Below are 18109 nucleotides of genomic sequence, written 5' to 3'. Positions count from 1 at the left end.
TAGACTCATATTGAGAGCAAAAGCGCATCTGGAAGAGATTAAAAACCCAAATGGCAGCCAGTCACCAGTGGCTCACGCCTGTAACCCTGGCTACGCAGGAGGATGAGATCTGAGGATCATGGTTCGAATTCCAGCCACAGGGGTAGAGTTGTGAGCAGGTGTGTCCCGGGTGAGTGTAGAGCTCCGGGCCATCATGGGGAGTGGGGAGGGAGCGGAGACAGTGGATGAGCACAAGGCCCTCAGCCCACATGGGAGGAGTGGTGTGGCAAGAGCCGTGCGTGTGTCCTATCTGCAGGACACTGCCTCAACGTGGCACGGGACATTCCCAAGAACATCAAAGGACTTGTGAGGTGACCCAGACGCCAGTTCCCCCAGACGCTTTTACAACTCCCCCATCTTTTCTGCTGTGTGAGCCCCAGCTCACTGGACCCGTCAAGTCACCAATCGAGTTTTCACAGAGGTCTGACATCCTCAGCTCTACACCACCCGGGCGTGCACAATGGAATGAACGCACCTGCCGCTCACAACGGCACACCTGTGGGCAGGTGAGGCCACAGCAGGGGTGGAGGCAGGGAGGTGAAAAGCAGGTAAATAATTCCATATGCATTCTATATATTGTACTCTATGTTACATTCGAATCCTTCTTTCCTTGCTTGCCAGTCTGGGGTTTGAACTCAGGGCCTGGGTATTAGCTCTGAGCTTTTTCACTCAAGGTTGGTATTCTATCACTTGAGCCACAGCTCCACTTCCCATGTTTTGCTGGTTAATTGAAGGTAAGAATCTCAAGGACTTTCCTGCCCTGGGTGGTGTCAAAGTGAGCAACCTTCAGATTTGTGTTCTGAACAGCTAGGATTACAGGAATGAACACTGGAGGCTGACATGATTTTTCAACTTTATAGTGTGTAGCATCATACATGTTCAAAGGAAAATGTTTTTTTTTTCTTTTTTACTGGTCCTGGGGCTTGAACTCGGGGCCTGGGCACTGATCCTGAGCTTTTTTTTGTTTTGCTCAAGGCTAGTACTTTACCATTTGAGCTGTAGTGCCACTTCTGTCTTTTCTGAGTTATTTATTGGATAAGAGTCGCATGGACTTTCCTGGCGAGGCTGGATTGAACCATGATTCTCAGATCTCAGTCTCCTGAGTAGCTAGGATGACAGGTATGAGCCATTGGTACCCATTTGTTAAAATTTTTATTTGACCCTTTTCCAGGCTGGTGCTACATGATATGATCCCCTCCCCCACCTTTTTTTTTTTTTTAATGTGAGCACAATTCCCACTCAGGCCTATAGCAGGAAGGCATAAAACCCGATGCTTGTGTCTGGACTGTGAGTTCCAATAGAGTCAACACAGTTTTGGCTTACAGTTTTTTAAAATTAGGATGGGTTTAACAGTACATGACCTTCTCTTAAGAAAAGGAGCATCTGTATAACTATTAAAATAATAATAAGGACTATCTTTGAAAAGACTAGCATGAGCTGGGCATTGGTGGCTTATGCCTGTAATCCTAACTACTTAGGAGGCTGAGGTCTGAGGACTGTGGTTCAAATCCTACCCAGACAGGAAAGTCCATGAGACTCTTATCTCCAATTAACCACCAGAAAACTGGAAGTGGTAGAACACTAATCTTGAGCAGAAAGAGCTCAGGGACAGTGTCCAAGCCCAGAGTTCAAGCCCCACAGTAGACTCCCCCCCCAAAAAAAATAGGCTAGTGTAAGTTGGAGTAAAAACCTCACCCCCATTGGGTGCATGCACTTGTGTGTGTGTATGTGTGTGTGTGTGTGCACGTGCGCGCACACGCATCTGGACCTCCAGGTGTACCACTGCTTCCTGGGAGGGCACTGATTGGGTTGTGGGACCTGGAAGGGGTCTCAGTTACAGGGATGCACAAGGTCTGTGGAGTAATTGGGTATATGATAGGAGACATGTATGCTTTCTCCTCAGCTGCCTGGGGCTATCTGCCGGTATCGATCGTTCTGTATAGCCTGTGGGTGGTGTTAGACAGATCAGAACAGTTCTTGGCAGAAGGAAAGACTCCCCACCCTGGAGAACTGAGCGTGGCTGCGGGAAGCGTCCAGCTCCTCACTTGGGCACTGCTGGTCGGTTTAGAGCCCCTGGGTCAGCTACAGAGACTCGGGAACTTTAGCCAAAGAGGGCCAGGCAGGCCTGCTCTCCGCAGGGCCGGGGACTGACTATAGGGAAGGGGGTAGGGAACAGGCAAGAAGACAGCCAGCCGGGACTCGGATATCTTGGGCCCTGAGCCCGGGGTAAAAGCCAGGGCTCCTTCCAACCCTGGATGTGGGATTCCTTTCCTGAGGCCTAGGCTGGGGCCTGGCGGGGAAGGGGCTGGGCGGACAAATACTCCGGAAGATGTCAAGATGGAACTCAGAACTCGGAACTCAGCTCCTGGGAGAGCACAGGGTGTGGGTGCAAACTCGGGTCTCGGGCGGGCTACGTGTGGCTCGTTTCCACACGGACTGGGGGGTACATAGGACAGCCACCTTTCACAGAGACTAAGAATATAAAGGATTCACGAGGTCCTCTGCAGAAAGCAACTCTCCTGGGCCTGGAAGAGAAAAGATCAACTACCTAAGACGCCAGCGGTGGACGGGAGGTGGACGCTAGCAGGATGGCGTCGTGAGCCAGGGTATGCAGTCATGCACACCAGGTCCATTCATGCCTGGACTTTGGCAGTGAGGCTGTCCTAACCTCCAGGACTGTAAGATAATGAACTGAAGCCACCAAAATACTGGTCATCTGTTACAGCAGCCGCAGGAAACGACAGATCCCTGAGTGGTCCCCCAGGCCCACTCCCCCCCCCCAGGCCCAGCACCTGACGAGAAGGGCTTCAGAGTCTGCACATGGTGCCCGCTGGGGTGAGGCTAACAGGGTCGGTTGCTCACCCACATCTGCCACTCAGTCCGTACCTTTGAACACCTGTACTGCTGTTTGCTTAATGGTGTTCCTTAAATAGACAACTTTTCCTTATCTAAATGTGTTTGGAAAGCCAGAAAAGGTGACTTTATGTAGAAAGGTAGTCATCCAGCATACAGGAGAAAAGGTGAAGTTTCACTGGATTTGTGGAAGTGTTCCCCATGCGTTCCCCCAACCTCTCTCCTGTCACTCCTGGGGGTTCCCTTGGCACTGTCCCCAGAGGGGCACCTCGACAGCCGGGGGAGAGGAATGCCGGGTGGTTCTCTGTGGGTTTAGAGTAAGGCAGCATGAGCGCTGACACCCCTGGCGCTGTCTTGACCAAAGCAGAGGTGGACACAGCGGGCAGCATGGAGGACCACAGGCCGGCAGGCACTGGGGACTTCATGCTGAGCCCGCCTTGTCTCCACCCAAGGACACGCAGACCCAGCAGGGGGAGACCCAGGCCCCCGACCCTTGAAGGCTGTCTTCTAGGATCCCCCTTCTCTAGCCCAAGCTGCATCCCCAGGGGCTTCTCACAGCTTGCCCCTCTTCTTTAGCTCGGCCCCCTCTCAACGTGGCTAACCTGGCTGGAGTCCCCAAGGTGAGAATAGCACATGGCCAGAGCCACAGTCCTCAGACTAGCAGGAGCCCTGCCCCTTGGGGGTTCTAGGGCCCTGGACATTCCACCTTGTGTCCCCCAGGCCTGGAGTTCGCTCTTTTCAGGACTCGCTGTCCCTGAGGGCACCACGGTGTGGGGCTGGCCAAGCCAGGGGGACAAGAGAGAACAAGTTTCCGCGAGAAAACCCAAGACACAGCCCTTCTGGAAGGAATATGGCGGTGTCCAGTCTGAGCAGAAGGGACCAGTGCAATGCCCTTCTTTGTCTAACAAGAACATGGCCATGGGGTGCAAGGACTCCTGGGATTAAGTCCTTTTGACACCCCATGACTTTGGGTGACCTTGGAGCCACTGAGGTCTTTAGGCCCTGGGCCTCACACAGAGGCTGCGTGACATCCCTCATGGACACTGGGTAAACTGAGTCAGCCCGGGAAGGAGGGACTCTGCCTGATGCAGTGGACAAGTGGATGTCAGCCTGGGCACAGGGCCCTGGGACACAGGCGAGCGCCACCTCCGCCTCGCAGAGAGAGATGGGGCGGGGGGAGGGGGAGGGGGGCGGGAGAGAGCACGTGCAGTCAGTCCTTGCTCAACGCATCTGCGGGTCGGGGTGGAGTGCTGGGCTGTCCCTCACGGACTTGGGGCTCCAGCTGGTGTGGGACAGGCTGCTGGCACCCACACTGCACTGTGACATCAGGGCACAGTGGCTGGCATGGGATTTTGGCCCCCTGGCGGCAGGCCGGGTGCTGGGGCTGGGCTGGTGGGAAGGCAGCGCACAGGAAGGGGAGGCCCACTGAGCGGCTGCCTGGCCCGGCCCAGGCCCGAGACCATCAGACACGCTGGCCCTCAATGCCAGGGCTCCACAGGCCCCTCCGTGAGCCAAACGGTGCCCGCCAGTAACCTGCGCAGGGCCCTCGGCCTCCCTGGGTCAGGGTGTGCCTCTGCCTACCTCCCCCCCCCCCCAGCCGAAGTAGTGCCTCCTTTCCTTGCTGAACTTAACCTTGGTCACAGCCTGAGCTTCTGGGGGCTGGGGGTCAGAGGTCAAGGCAGGACATTGGTTCTCCCTTGGTCCCTGAAGTCCCAGACTGGGGCAGGAGCTGGAGGGAGTCGGGACGCCACGTCTGCTCTGGGGAGAGGGCGGGGTGGCCTTGAATGGACACCCGGCCAGCCCTCGAACACGTCCACAGCCCAGTGAGCGACCGCAACAGCAGAAGCAGCGCAGAGGCTCTGGCTGGCCCTGCGGGTGCAGCAGCCATCACGCTGCCCAAACTGACCCCCAAGGGCCGTGCGGGAGCCGGGACCCCATCGCGTCGGGGGTGCACCATTAGTGGGGACCCCACCCCAACCTCAGATGGCTGCCACTCCGAACCCTCCAGCGGGGTTTTATGGCCTGCCAGGGCTGCGTCCGCACAAAGCCTTCCTGGCTCTTTCTACAAAGGTTCTTCGCCATGAATGGAGTCAAATGGATTCACGTTGGGATCATAAATATAATTAGGAGACTTTTATTTTCAAGTAGCACTTCTGAAATCTATAAAATTAAGCTAATATACTGATTTTTAAAACACAGGAATTTTATTGCTCTGAGAGCCAGAGTTTGCCAGCCCACAAGGCCAGGAGTTAACTCTTTCCAGATCAGAGACGTCCAGCAGGCTCCCGGGGACCCCTGGAAGGCACCAGTGCACGGTTCCCTCTCGAGGGCCTCTCCCCCCCAAGGGCACATGGCTTCCCTGCCTGGCGCCTCATCTCCCTTTGCGCCTTACTCTAGGCCTTGTGATCTAAAAGGCCCAGTGAGAACACAAGGTTCTGAGTTCAAGCCCCAGGACTGGCAGACCAGATTGGACTTGGCCTGCAGAAGGGAGGGGATGAACTGGCCACGATGCTCCTTCACAGTGTTCCCAGGAAACCGCAACCTGAAGCACCCGGCCCACGCGCGCCATGGAGAACAGAACGGGGCGAATCTCAGAACACCTGCAGGGTGTGGGCAGCGGGTGAGGGGTCATCCCTGTGGTGAGGTGACTGTGGGCAGCTCAGGGAAGGTGCAGGAGCCCTGGGAGCAGACGGGGCGGGGGGGGGGACCACAGCCTGCCCTCCCCAGGGCCTTCTGGCCATCTTAGGGCCGTCCTTCCCACGCTGTCACCCAACGGCCCGTGATGCTCTGGGGGTGGGGCCAGCTTCCACCCAAGCCACAGCACGGGTGTTGATCGGACGGGTCCCGTAGGCACATGAGAGTTGTGTCATTGTTGCTTTGGGGGGTCACACCCCACCAGGCCCAGACTGGCACGTGTCACCCAGCCAGCTTCCCAGGCCCACGCGAGTACCCCCAGCACCTCCAGCTGTCCCAGCAGAAAACCTCACATTCTGGTGCTCCGAGCCCAGGACCTGGACAGCCATACCCTGTGCCCAGCACAAAACACAACGCCTATCTTATAGACGGAAAACTGAGGCTGAAGGGGCAGGAGGCTTAAGGACTTTGTATGGAAGAAAAACCATACATTCATCCTTGCTCCTGTCCAGGAAGGAGTTTCCAGAATCATCATGGTGGACTGGAAGCATGGCTTAAATGACAGAGGATCTGCCTAGCATTCGTGACACTCTGAGCCAAATACCACCACCACGGGATCACTACTCTCATGGCGTCAGCCTGGATGGCTTGGAACCTCCCCGGAGGCCTGAGCTTCGCAGGCCACCCTGGGTCTCCCCGCCGTCTCCACACGCGGCACCCACATAGCCTGGCGCAGCCTTCAAGTCCACCTCCCCCCCCCCGCCAGGAGCCTGCTGACCTTGCTCAGCCCTCACTTTGCCATGAATCCTCCATCTTTTGGGGGGGGTCCCCTGAACTGAGTGGGGTCAACTCCCAGGGAAGGACCCTTCCCGCAGTTCCTCAGGAGAAGTGGACACTGTAGGAGTCACTCGCTCTGGTTTTTGGGGAGGTGACTGGAAAGGTACGAGGTTGGATGGTGCCTTTCCACTTGAGAAAGGAGGAAACTGAGTCACTGAGAGGTAGACGCTCGGGCCAGGTGGAGGTGGGCTCAGGCGCGGCACCTAGTCCCTTCTCCTTAGCCAGATGGACACAGCTCAGCAGGAAGCGGAGCGCCACTGCCCACAGTAGGACCAGAGCGGCTTCTGCCTTGGCGCCTCGGGGTCAGGCCTCCCCTGATCCCCTCAGAGCAGGGGTCTGGCTGGGGAGGCTGCCAGGGCAGGGGTCCCCTCCCCAGGCCCCGGTGGGTGGGACGCAGGCCCCCAGGCTCTGGCTGCACGGCGAGGCCCTCGGTGACGGCCACAATAAATATGTTTGTTCAAGGGAAGCCAGGCTGGGAGCCGTGCGCGCCGGCCTGGTGTGGAAGAAAAGGCGCCTGTGCCGTGCACACTGGGGTCATTGTTTCTGCTCACGCAACCGCTGCCCTGGGCCGGAAAGGTCAGACGGCCCTCGGGCCACGTCGGAAGCACCCGCGGCCCCGGGCCCCCTTCGCCCGGCCTGCTGCCACGGCCTGTAATGTTGGCACGCTGCCCGCCTCCTGGCGGCAGGCGTGGCACCTCTGGCCCTTGGCACAGGGAGGGACGCTGAGGTCTGCGAAGGTGCCCGGCAAAGGAGGGAGCCGAGGGCCAAGGCGGAGGCCAGGTGCCCTCCGCAGCGTGGGGACAGCGGGGGGCAGTAGTGGCGACCAGGCGAGCAGTGGGCCATGAAGAGCGGACTTCAGAAATGTCACAGAGGGCTGGAAGGGGGTGGCAGGTCACCAGGCTGAGGCCAGGCCGTACCCAGCTGGGGGCCACTGCCAGGCGGTGGACATGGGTGCTCTGCAGGCCAGAGCCCCAGCCCGGTCTTCCATGTCCACCGATGGGACCCCATGACTTAGCGGGCTTGGAGGTGGTCCCTGAGTCCCCTCCAGCAGCCTCTCCCAACCCTCCCCCCGGCCCTTGCCAGGGGCAGAGGCTGTGAAGGGAATGGGGGGGGGTCACCTTATGTTCACATCAAAAACCACCCCTAGGCCAAAGGCTAGGCATGGTGTCCTAAAGATGGCTGCTGACCTATCCTGAGGTCCAGCTGGAATGGTGGTCCTGGTGGTGACTGCAAATGGCTACTTTGGCCAAGCGACTTTGCCAAATCACCTCCAGCTGGAAGGGCGGGGGCTGGGGTGGTCAGAGAAGAACTGCCAAGGGCCAGAGCCGCAGGGCCCTGGACACCTGTTTAGTGGGCTTTTTTCTTCTGAGCTAGCTCGGTCTCCTGTGTACAGCTGACCACAGGGCTTGCTCAGAAGGAGTTGAGAAGGGACGTAAGGTGTTGGAAGGCAAATCCACCCCAGGGTGAGAAGCTAGAGCTTTCTGTCCTGCCCAGGAAGTGACCACTCTATACGGCCACCATCCTTTGTGTCTAGGCTGAGGGGGCCTTGTGCCCATGCGGGGGGGCGCCTCGGCTGACACGCGGCCGGAATGTGCTAGACGCACCCCAGCCTGAATTCCGGAGGGGCCTGGCCTTCTGATGGTGGGTCGCGGGTGGGTTGTATTGTTCCCTGTGCGTCACGCAGGGCACATGGGCGGAGAGCCCCCCACCACCCCGCCCTTGATTTCACCCCTGGCTCAGGCTTGGTAAGCGTGTTGTTCAAAGTAATTACATTTGGAAAGAATCATCACAGTCACAATAGGAAATTAAAACACTGTTGCGTGTGTGTGTGTGTGTGTGTGTGTGTGTGTGTGCGTGTGCATGTGTGTGTGTGTGTGCCAGTCTTGGGCTTGAACTCAGGGTTTGAGCACTGTTCCTTAGGTTTTTCATGGGAAGCTAGCACTCTACTCCTTGACCACACCTCCACATCTAGGTTTTTGTTGAACTGGAGATCAGCATCTCTTGGGTGGGTCTGCCTAGGCTTGGCTTCAAGTCTCCACCCTCAGTCAGATCTCAGCTTCCTGAGTCACTAGGATTACAGGTGTGTGCCACAAGAGTGTCACTAGAAAACACCTCCAATCCGCCGCTCCCTCCCTCCCTTTCCTGGTCCTGTCACCTGCGCTGCAGCAGTGGCCTGCGTCCTGGTCTCCGGGCCAGCTCTGGGTCCTTGACAGTCCATTCTTGGCTCTGTGGTCAGGGTACTTGGTCACCATCCGGGCTGACCACACCTCAAGTTGGCCAGGTTGTCCCCCTGTCTCTTTGTCCTCCCAGACCGAGGCCTCTCCTCCTCCCAGGGCCTCCGCAGTGACTGCTCCCTTTGTCCCTCCGCTGTGATCATGTTTGGGGAGTGCTCTCAGACGGTGGCCCTGCTGGCCTCAGCCTCTGGACCCAGCCCAGGTGGGCAGGGACTGCGTCTTGTGCCCCTCCAGGGGACTCCCCCGGGTTTGTGTTTGTCTCTTTGGTTTCCATATTCTGTGTTGATTTTTTTTTTTGTCCGTACAGTGATAGCTTTGGTTCTGTGAGGTGATTTGCAGGAATAAACCTAGCAACACTCACTTTATTGTCCTGTTTTATCCTCGTGGCCACCAAAGCATGGAATGCATGACTCACAGGGCAGACTGGGGCCTCGGTGTGGCCCCCTGCCTCACGTGGAGCTGGTGGGAGGGCAGCAAGGGTGGACAGCCTCACTGTGACAACTCCCGTGTCTCTAGGGACTCCCAGAGCCGTCGCCTTGTCACCTGTGCTGTCCTAAGCGGGCAGAGTCCCCTCCCCCGCTGCACACAGACCTGTATGATAACAGATTACGTCCTCCAGTGGCCCAGCTGCCCAGGCCAAGAGGATGCCTTGCTCCCAGGCCTGCTGGTTGCCCCCTGCCAGCGGGGTCTTGGTCTTCTCTGCCGCCCCTCCCCCAGGAGTGGGAGCCCTCAGGAGGCCTCCACCATCCCGGCCCCTGCTCTGGTTCTCAGTCACCCCACTACACCAGCCCCAGGAGGAGGTGCTTCCTCTGCTTGGACCGGCCCCACCATGTTCTCTCCATGGCCTGGCTCTGCCAGTGGCTGCTGTGTGTGTGCACACTCATGCACACACATGTATCTGTCTGTCTTGAATCTCCTAGAAGAAGCCACCTGTACCCCAGTGGGCAGATTCTGCACAAGTTGCAGCCATCCAGTCCAACCCCAGCCATCCAAAATCAAATCCTGGTTATGGAGCCTACAGCCTGGGACGTCCCAGAGGAAAAGTGCCTGTCAAACGGACATCGCCTAGCTGTGGCTTCCTGAGAGCTGTGGGCCTGGACCAGGCTCTTGGCCTGCCTTAGCGCACTTTCGCCTGGGCAGGACACACCTCAAAAGGAGGCAGGAAGAGCCATCACAAGTGGAGCAAAAGCAGAAGGTGGGGATCGTGATACCTGCCTGAGGGGAGGGAGGAGACAGAAGTACTGGAAGGGGGTAAGTGCAAAGGCCCTGGGGTGAGAAGCAGAAGGGCCAGAAGGCCAGAGTGCCTGGATGCAGTCAGCAGGGCATGGGGAGGCTGATCTGACTGGAGGTGAGTGAGGAGCACACCACGGGCCTTGAAAAAGGCCAGAGGTCTGGGGTGGAGTGACTGACGTAGGGCGGGCAGAGGTAGGAGGGCCCCGGAGAGCGGTGGGGTGGACATGTCCCTCACTCTGGATGGAGCTGCGGGGCTATGCCGGGGCCATGCTGGGGCTCTGAGCGGGGCCTCTGAACAGCGGGTCTAGTGAGGAGGCTCTCTGCCCACAGGAGCCACGGCTGCCCACGGAACTGGGGAGAGACAGGCACCGTGGCAGGAAAGGAGCCCCTCGAAGGTGGCTGTGTGGCTTTAAAGTCTGATTTCCCCTGTTGGACTCCGTTCCTAGCCTAGCTGAGGCAGACATAGCCTGGCTGGGGTGGGGGGGGTCAAATCATACTCCTCCTCTGGGAACGGGCCCTGCCCCTCGCTCTGGCCCCTGTCCCCCGGCTTGCCGCCACAGCTGCACCCAGAGCCTCTCCTCTGCATCCTGGGCCACCTCCCTCTCGTGTGTGTCAGCACTGGGAAGGGGAGGATGGGGAGGGGGAGGTGGCCGGACCCACAGGGCTTCTCTCTCTTCCCTGCTACAGGCCTCAGTTTCTCCAGCATCATCTCCCGAGCCACCTCTGGGCTCCGGCGTCTCTGTGTCGTCGCCCTGGGCTTGCCTCCAGGAAGGCCACGACTCTCACTCTGCACACAGCCTCTGACCTGGGGGTGTGAGGTGCTCCTCCAATCCGGGCAGGGCTCTGGGGGATGGGGGGCCGCCTCTCCCCCACGCACCCCGCCAAGCTCGCCACGTCAGCACGCTGCCTTTCTGAGCCCCCCCGAACCCCCCCTGACTCCCCTGCCCCCGCGGGGTGGTCCTCCCCAGTGCTCCGCCGAGGCTGCCCGCGGTCCCGCACCACCCCGAGGTGGTCGGCTCTCACTCGCTCGCTCGCTCGCGGGTGAAGCAAGCGCTGTGGAATTCACGGGCAGGCAGGGGTCTTTCACGGCTGTTTTTCTTGGCGAGGCCTTATCACAAATTAGTGGGGAAGCCCGAAGGTTAGGGTTTCAGTCAGTCAGCAGAATCTGAGCGGTGAGGAGCTGGCCTCCCGCCGCTCGAGTCAGAACACACTTGACCTGCGGGGGCCCCAGGAGCGCTGGGGTCCGGGACAACTCCCCGGGGCAGGTGACCCTCGCTCTGAGTGGGGAGGGGGGCGGGGGCATCACACACACGGAGTGGCTCCTGAGCCCCCGAGCCCCACCTCCCCGGGCCCTCCTGGGGTCACGCTGCCAGCCACACGTGTGAACTGGGCGTCGGGGGCCTCCGAGCCCTGGGCGCAGCTGGCGGACAGGGGGGCCTAGTGGTGCCCAGGAGTGCCCACCCCGCCCCGAGCCTTCCCCAGAGCCGAGCTGAGCCGAGAACTGCTGTGCACTGGGGACACGGCTGACAGGAACTGGTTCACGTGTGTGCCAGGGGGCACGGCTGACCTGCCACATGCCCACCCTGGCTCCCTCCCCACCAGCAGCCAGGGGACCGTCATCCCTCCCTCCCCCCCCACAGCACACCCCATCCTGCAGCAGAGAGCACCAGGGCTTGGGACATTGGAGGGGAGGCAGGGCAGGAGCCAGGGACGCCATTGTCGAGAGCTTCACCCAGTGACCACGCCGCCCAGTGTCCACCCGTCATCTTGCTCACAGGGGAAAGAAGAAGTGGGCACAGGGCTGGGCACGTGGCTGGAGACACACGTGTGCCCCTCGCTCGCAGCTCTGGAGGAGTTAGGGCCATCACCGGGCAGCACCAGGCTCTCCACGCGGACAGCTGTCCTGAGGGGCCGCGGGACTGTACAGCACGGGGGCCTGGATGGCGGGTGTTGTTCTGGCTGACTCTCCTTCCTGGTCTCCCAGCTGGGGCCTCTCTCTGGTGATCTTATCAGAGCACCCCAGCCAGATGTGATTTTCTATCAGGAGGACGGGGCTCCTGGCAGGGCCCCGTGTCCGCGCGGGGGGGGGGTGCCCAAGCCGGCCTCCCGCTCCCGCCCCATCCAGAGCACCAGTCCCTTCACACCTGGGCACGTGGAGGGCATGGCTCCTTCCAGCCTTCCTCGTGTTCCCCGCCACGGGATTCCAGCCATGCTCACTCCACAACCTAGCTCTGGCCAGGACTTGCTTTGGGTCACCAGGCCACAAGCAAGTGACAAAAGGGGCTGGCAGCACAGGTTGCCTGGGGATGCTGAGGCCTCTTGGGAGATGGCCGGTCCTCCTCTCCACGCACTCCGAGCCTGGGCCATGGGCCTGCTCAGCCAACCCACAGGCCCAGGGCTCTGGCTGGCCTCCTGCTTGGCGTCCTCCTGCGATCACGGTCCACAGAAGGTCAGCCTAAGGTCCCCCCAAAGCCTAGGATTCCCACCTCTCCCATACAATCTCCTGCCCCTCTCCCAGTGGTCACTCTACCTTCCTGCCACACTGGCCTCCTGGTGCTCCCCTGCCTAGACCCGACACTTCCTCCACTTCTGGTCTCTGCCCAGCTCCTGCCTTCCTGGAAGGCTGCTTCCTGAGGTGACCATGTCCACGTGGCGGCGGTGGGTGCGTGGTCCTCTGGGCTGTTCTCAGCCAGTGCCTGTGGCCAGCGCCACAGACAGGCTGCTCCCCCCCGCCATGTGCTCCCAAGCTTGGCGCAGTGTCATGGCTCCCTGTGCAGATAAGGTTTTAGGGGTGACCAGGGACACAGGGGAGTCCCCCCCTCCCCTGTGGCACCTGGCTCCAGAGGTGCGCACTCAGTTGCCGGCGAGCGCAAAGCTTGGGGGTGGCGAGGGGGGGAAGGGGGCAATCAGGTTTCACTTAGGCTCCAGCAGCCCCTGGAAGGACTGTGGGCCGGGCACGAGTGCCTTGCTTTGCTGGGGGGCCGTGGGCAGGCACGGGGCACCCGCACACTCGCCATTGCTAGGCTGTTCCTGTCAGCCGTAGACCGCCCCCCTTTAGTGGGCTAAGAGGCTGGGGGGCAGCCCCGAGCCCGGCCCCACCGGGCTCACTTCCTCCACATTCCACCCTCACTACAGCCCCCGGGGCCCAGCCATACACAGGGCCCAGCCTGTCACCTGCAGCCCCGGGTGCCCACGCCCAGCCCCAGGTCAGGCCGGCCTTACTCGCTTCTTTCTACACAGTGCTCACCAACCAGGCCTCCGCTCCCCACTCTACCCTCACCCAGCCTGCTTTTCTTCACCTGTCACTTCTGATGGGCTGCAGTCACGCTGAGCCCTGAGGGGCACGCACACACCCACCAGCTCGCTGGCTCCTCTGACTCCAGCCTCGGGTGTGTGGATGGGGGGAGGGGGCTGCACTTCCCACACCCTGCCCTGGGTGGGACCCTTGGAGGTGGTCTGTGGACCCCGACACGGCGGCCATCCAGCTGGGACATCTTTAGCTCCAGACCCCGGGAAGCAACGGCGGTCAGCACAGGCAGACACGGGGAGATCCTGGTGCAGAGGGAACCAAGTCTCCGGGGACTCCCACAAGGGTTCCCTGGGGATGGGGAGAAGGGTCTCCTGAGATGCCTCAAGGCAGGCCACCAAGGGGCCTCTCCCCCACAGAGGGGGCAAAGGCTGTCAAAGGGCCAGGCAGCAGGGGGATGGCGCCAGGTGAGGCTCCCCAGACCCACTGCCTCGGGTGGGTGGTGGGTGAGACCAGCGGCCTGGGGAACGGCCTCTGGCCCGGAGCGGCCTGCCTTGTTCAAGGCAGGTCCAGCCACACAGTAGAGCCCCTTGGAAAAGACCCAGGTGAGGAGGACGGGGTGACCCCCAAGGCCCGGCACCCCCATCCCCGGACACAGGAATCAAGTCCTAGCGTGCTAGGGTACAATCTCCCGGGCGCGTTCACGTCTCTGCGGGGGCTCAGAGGGGCCCGAAGCCCCCAGCACCTGCCTTGTGGGAATCAGATCATTCCTTGTTTCTGAACAAAAGCCCCAGGGGCAGGGGGGGGCTGGGAGGGGGTGGCACATATACAGACCCCACCCCCACAGGGCGCTTTTCAGTCCTACAAGTGCTGCCTTTTAACCAGAAGCCAAGGGAAGACATTGTTGTGATCCTAATGGATGTTTGGAAACTTGAGTTTCTCCTTGGGGTTGCCCTGGTCCTCCAGGCTGGCCTTGTGGCCTTCAGAACAGATAGCTTTAGGCAAGCCCCATCGGCCTGGTGTGCACGCATGCATGTGCGCTAGCGCATGCACATGTGTGCCCTCCCCCAACACACCTGTACACACACACACACAAGCTTCAAAAGACAAAAACCCTTTCTCCTCTGTGGGGCTGGCTTCCACAGGTGGCTGGGGCTGTGTGGGGTCCCTGGGCTGGAAAGCTGAGCCTGAGTCCCCAAACCGTTAGGGAGGCCGAGTGTGTAGCTGACTGACCCTGGGGTGAGGAGGCCAGGGCAGGGCCTCATCTCTGTTGGGTAGCACGTGGCTTTGCAGGCCAGGCTGGGCCTCACCTCTCAACCCAACCCTAGGGAGCGAGGGGACTGGTCGCATGGAACCTAAGGGTGTAACCGTTCTACAGGGTGCGAGAGAAAGATGGCGCACAGGCCCTGGTTCTGTAACTGAAGCCTGATGAAGGGGGACACGGCTGACACGCTGCATACTTGGGTCTCATTTCCAGCGCCTCCTGGACCCTGGGTCCCAGGTAGACGTCGCCCACGGAGGCTGCTCACAGAAGGCCCCAGAAGGGGCTCCAGGCAGGAAAGGTTAATCGGGTGAATGTCTCTGGCCACTCTGGGTCCCACTTCTCTCCCAGCGGCAGCCAGCTGACCTTCAGGAGCTGCTTCTGCTTTGGGAGGCTCTCCCAAGGCCGGTGGCCCCCGCCCGGCCTTCAAGCTGGCCCCACACACGGCCAGCACGGACTCAGCTCAAAGCGGGCCCGATCTCAGCGTGGCCCCAGAAGGCGACCAAGCCAAGAGGCTTGTGGCTGAGTGCGCGTGCGCACGCACAGAGCAGATGTGAATGGCTGCCATGCACATGTGCCTTTCTAAAAATGATGTGTGGTGGAAACCAGTGGGTCATCTCGTCTTTAAACCTGGCTTATGCCATGGGTGTGGAGGACTCCAGGGCTGTCTGAGGCACTGGAAACTTCTAATAAGTTGGGGGATAGAACCTTCTTTCTTTGTCAAGAGAAAACTACACCACTGACACTCCAAAGAGACATGGCCGGCTGGTTCGTGTGCTTCTTGGAGACATCCCAGGGCCCCCAGAATGATGGGGCTGTGCCAGTCCACCTAAACACCTGACCCCTAGCCATTCCTGCCCCTGTACACCAGAAGAGCAGGGGGAACTTCAATGCCTGTCACCAGTGGTCACGGCCACACAGGGCTGTTCATCTGGTGCGGTGCCACTTGGTGTAGGGGTGTATCTAAGCAAGGCCACACAGGGGGTTCCCCAAGGGCCCATCCGACTTCTGGATGAAAACCTTCCAGCAACTAGAGCCAGTTCCGGGGGGGGGAGGGGCTGCCTCTCTCTGCCCTCCTTCTCCGTGCTTGCCCGCATGCTGGCAGCACTGGCCTCGAAGATCAGGGAGTGGGAGGCCAGCTGAGCATGGGCCCTGGGGGGACCCTCATCTAGCCATGGGTGGAGAGTAAGGGAGCATGCGGCACACACGGGAGGGAATCTAGCCAGTCCAAGGCCAGCCTGAGTCAGAACTGTGGGGGCTACCTGGGTTTGGGGCTAGTAGCTGGAGTGAGGTAAGACTGGTAAGGAAGGCCAGAGGCAGGCTGCAGGCGGGAGGAAGGCGGAGGGCTTTCCGTCCCCGAGGGCAGGAGACATCCTTGGAGGGTCTTAGCCACCAGGATGGGGCATGCCAGACATATCAACCCTGAGCTCACCTGACAAAGGGAGACATGTTCTGGGGGGCCTGAGACTACGCCCTGTCCACAGAGCAAAACAAGATCCGCTTCCATAGCAGATATGCCCGTCCCAGCCTCAGCACCTAAGAGACAAAACACAGCTCAGTCCTCTCGCTCAGTGACCCCACGGGGGCAGGGACATGGAGCTCCCACCGAGAGGGAACAGACCCAGGAGGCCCTGGGGCAAGCTGCTGTTCAGACCCCCTCTGGGGACACAGATAGGTGCTGAGCCACGATCTTGTGCTCACTCTGAGCTGTTCTCATCTCTCCATCCATTCCCTCCACTCCCCGTGCTCCCTGGGGACTTCCGGCACCCTCATCTCCTTCTGGGAGTTGGTGTTCCAAGCAAAATCAGGGAGCGCAGGCCCAAGAATAGTCCTGTACATGGGGGGAAGGGGTCATGCTGTGTAGGCTCTCCACTCACCCCACGACCTGGGGTGGCAGAGATCAGGGCTAACAGCTCTGGATGAAAGCCAAAAATGGCAAAGAACTGGGAGGAAGGGAGGGAGAATTGGACTCAGTTGCCTGGAAGTCTTCCTTTTACTTGTTGTCTACCATCTTGGGGTAGAGATCTGGAGAGAGACTGGCAAACTGCAAACTCCAGGGTGGGCTGGGACTACACACATGGGCTGTCTGTTCATGCAAGTACTTTACGGCCATCTAACTCTCCTTCCCTCCCCAACTACTGAATATTGCCAAAGTGACCCCCCTCCCGTCCTTCCCCCAACCCCCCCCAACAAGCCTAGAATCCCAGGGACACTGCTAGGCATCTTATGCTGTCCCTGTCTGCTCTGGAAGGGGTGGGAAGAAAAGCCCAAGGCTGTTCACTTTTGTGGCCTGGGTTGCGGAGCGGAAGCCCAGCAGAGCCCCGTGGAGCCAGGCATCAAGGCGGGAACCCACACTCACACATGGGGCTGCTCGTTTGCAGTGGGGCCTTGGTCAGCTGACCAGCTCAGCACCCACTGGGTGTTTCCATGTCTGACCCACTGAGCTCCCGCTGCAGGCCTGGCCCGGGGACTGGGGCTGGGCCGTCAGTTGCCTAACACACAGGACTCCCATAAGCCCTTGTTCCCGGCTGCTCACAGGTCTCTCCGAACTTAGAAATCGCATGGTTACTTTGGAGCCCAGTGCCCAGAGCTGCCATTCCCCCTCCATGGGCCATCCAGTTCTGTCCTGCTCAGGGGAAATACCAGGCTTCTGAGGGTCCCTTCTCTTGAGAAGTTCCTTCGGCCTGGCAAGCCACCAGTCTGGAGTCCTGGAGCTGTAGGGCCTGAGATTAGGCAGGTAGTGAATTCCACCAGGCCTGTAGGTCTGTGGTTTTGTGCGGAGCTGTGTGACAAGCCAGCCCCGTCGGCCCTGCGGGCCCCTCGCAGCCAGCCCAGGGGGGGAGGGACGCACGGAAGCAGGGCCTTTCCTAGGCAGCCTGCAAGGAGCCAGTGAGTCTGGGATGGAGCGCCCTTGTTGCTGTGGCTCCCCGGGACGCCCAGGACCCACCTTCCACAGCTGCCCCCAGAGCCCCACGCAGACCACAGGGTGTCTGCAGAGGCTGGGGCCCCTGCAGTTTCCAGTGTTGTTCCTCATCTCTTTCCCTCATGACAGAGATGTTGGTCGGGAACAGAAAGGGACATGTTGCTTTGGGGTTTCTTATGAACCCCTCCCCCACCAAATATAAAACATGGCCAGCAGCAACTCACATGCGCCCAGCTTTCAGCACGAACAAGGCGCCCTGGCTTGGGGGCCCTGACCCTCCGCGCCTGAGTTTGCATTTTGGGGACAAGGTTGCTCCCATCATTCCTTGGGAGTTGGTGTGCAAAAGAGGTCAAAGACGGGGCGTTGCCCCGGGGTGGCTTAAACGCGCTGAAATTTGCTTTTATGAGAGAGAATTAATCCCAAAGCGGCAGGCCCGTGTTGTCACAGAGGCCCTGCTTTCTCTCAGGTGCTGGGCGCTGAGCTGCGTGGGCCGGACGGAGGGCAGCCTCGCCCTCCCCGCCCTTCTTCATGGAGCCGGTCAGGGAGAGGGGGCTGGTGGAGACGTGGGGTGACAGTTTTATGGTTCCTGCCCTGGCTGCCCCTTCCCTTTCAATCACCAGGGCTCTGGCTGATGTGGCCGCTCCCCCACCCCAGAGGATGGGAGGCTTCTCTGCCTGGTCACCCCTCTACAGAAAGAACCAGCTGAGACACAGCCAGAGTGACACGTATGCGAGATTCCCCCCTCCCCCATGCTGCCTGAGCACCAGTCCCCAAGCTCCAAGAGAGGTCCTCCTGAGCCCAGCTGGCAGGGCAGAGATGGACGGCCACAGGGGACCCAGGAGGGGGAC

General features: G+C 60.1%; 1 protein-coding gene across 1 annotated transcript in view; it reads right to left on the bottom strand.

Annotated features, from left to right (window-relative positions):
• Positions 1–18109, bottom strand: part of Kcnq1 (potassium channel, voltage gated KQT-like subfamily Q, member 1) — a 215623-nt gene that overhangs the window by 79719 nt on the left and 117795 nt on the right. The window lies entirely within an intron of this gene.

Source organism: Dipodomys ordii, unplaced genomic scaffold, assembly GCF_000151885.1.
Source record: "Dipodomys ordii isolate 6190 unplaced genomic scaffold, Dord_2.0 Scaffold54, whole genome shotgun sequence".
NCBI lineage: Eukaryota > Metazoa > Chordata > Mammalia > Rodentia > Heteromyidae > Dipodomys > Dipodomys ordii.
This window is presented reverse-complemented; position numbering and strand designations above follow the sequence as displayed.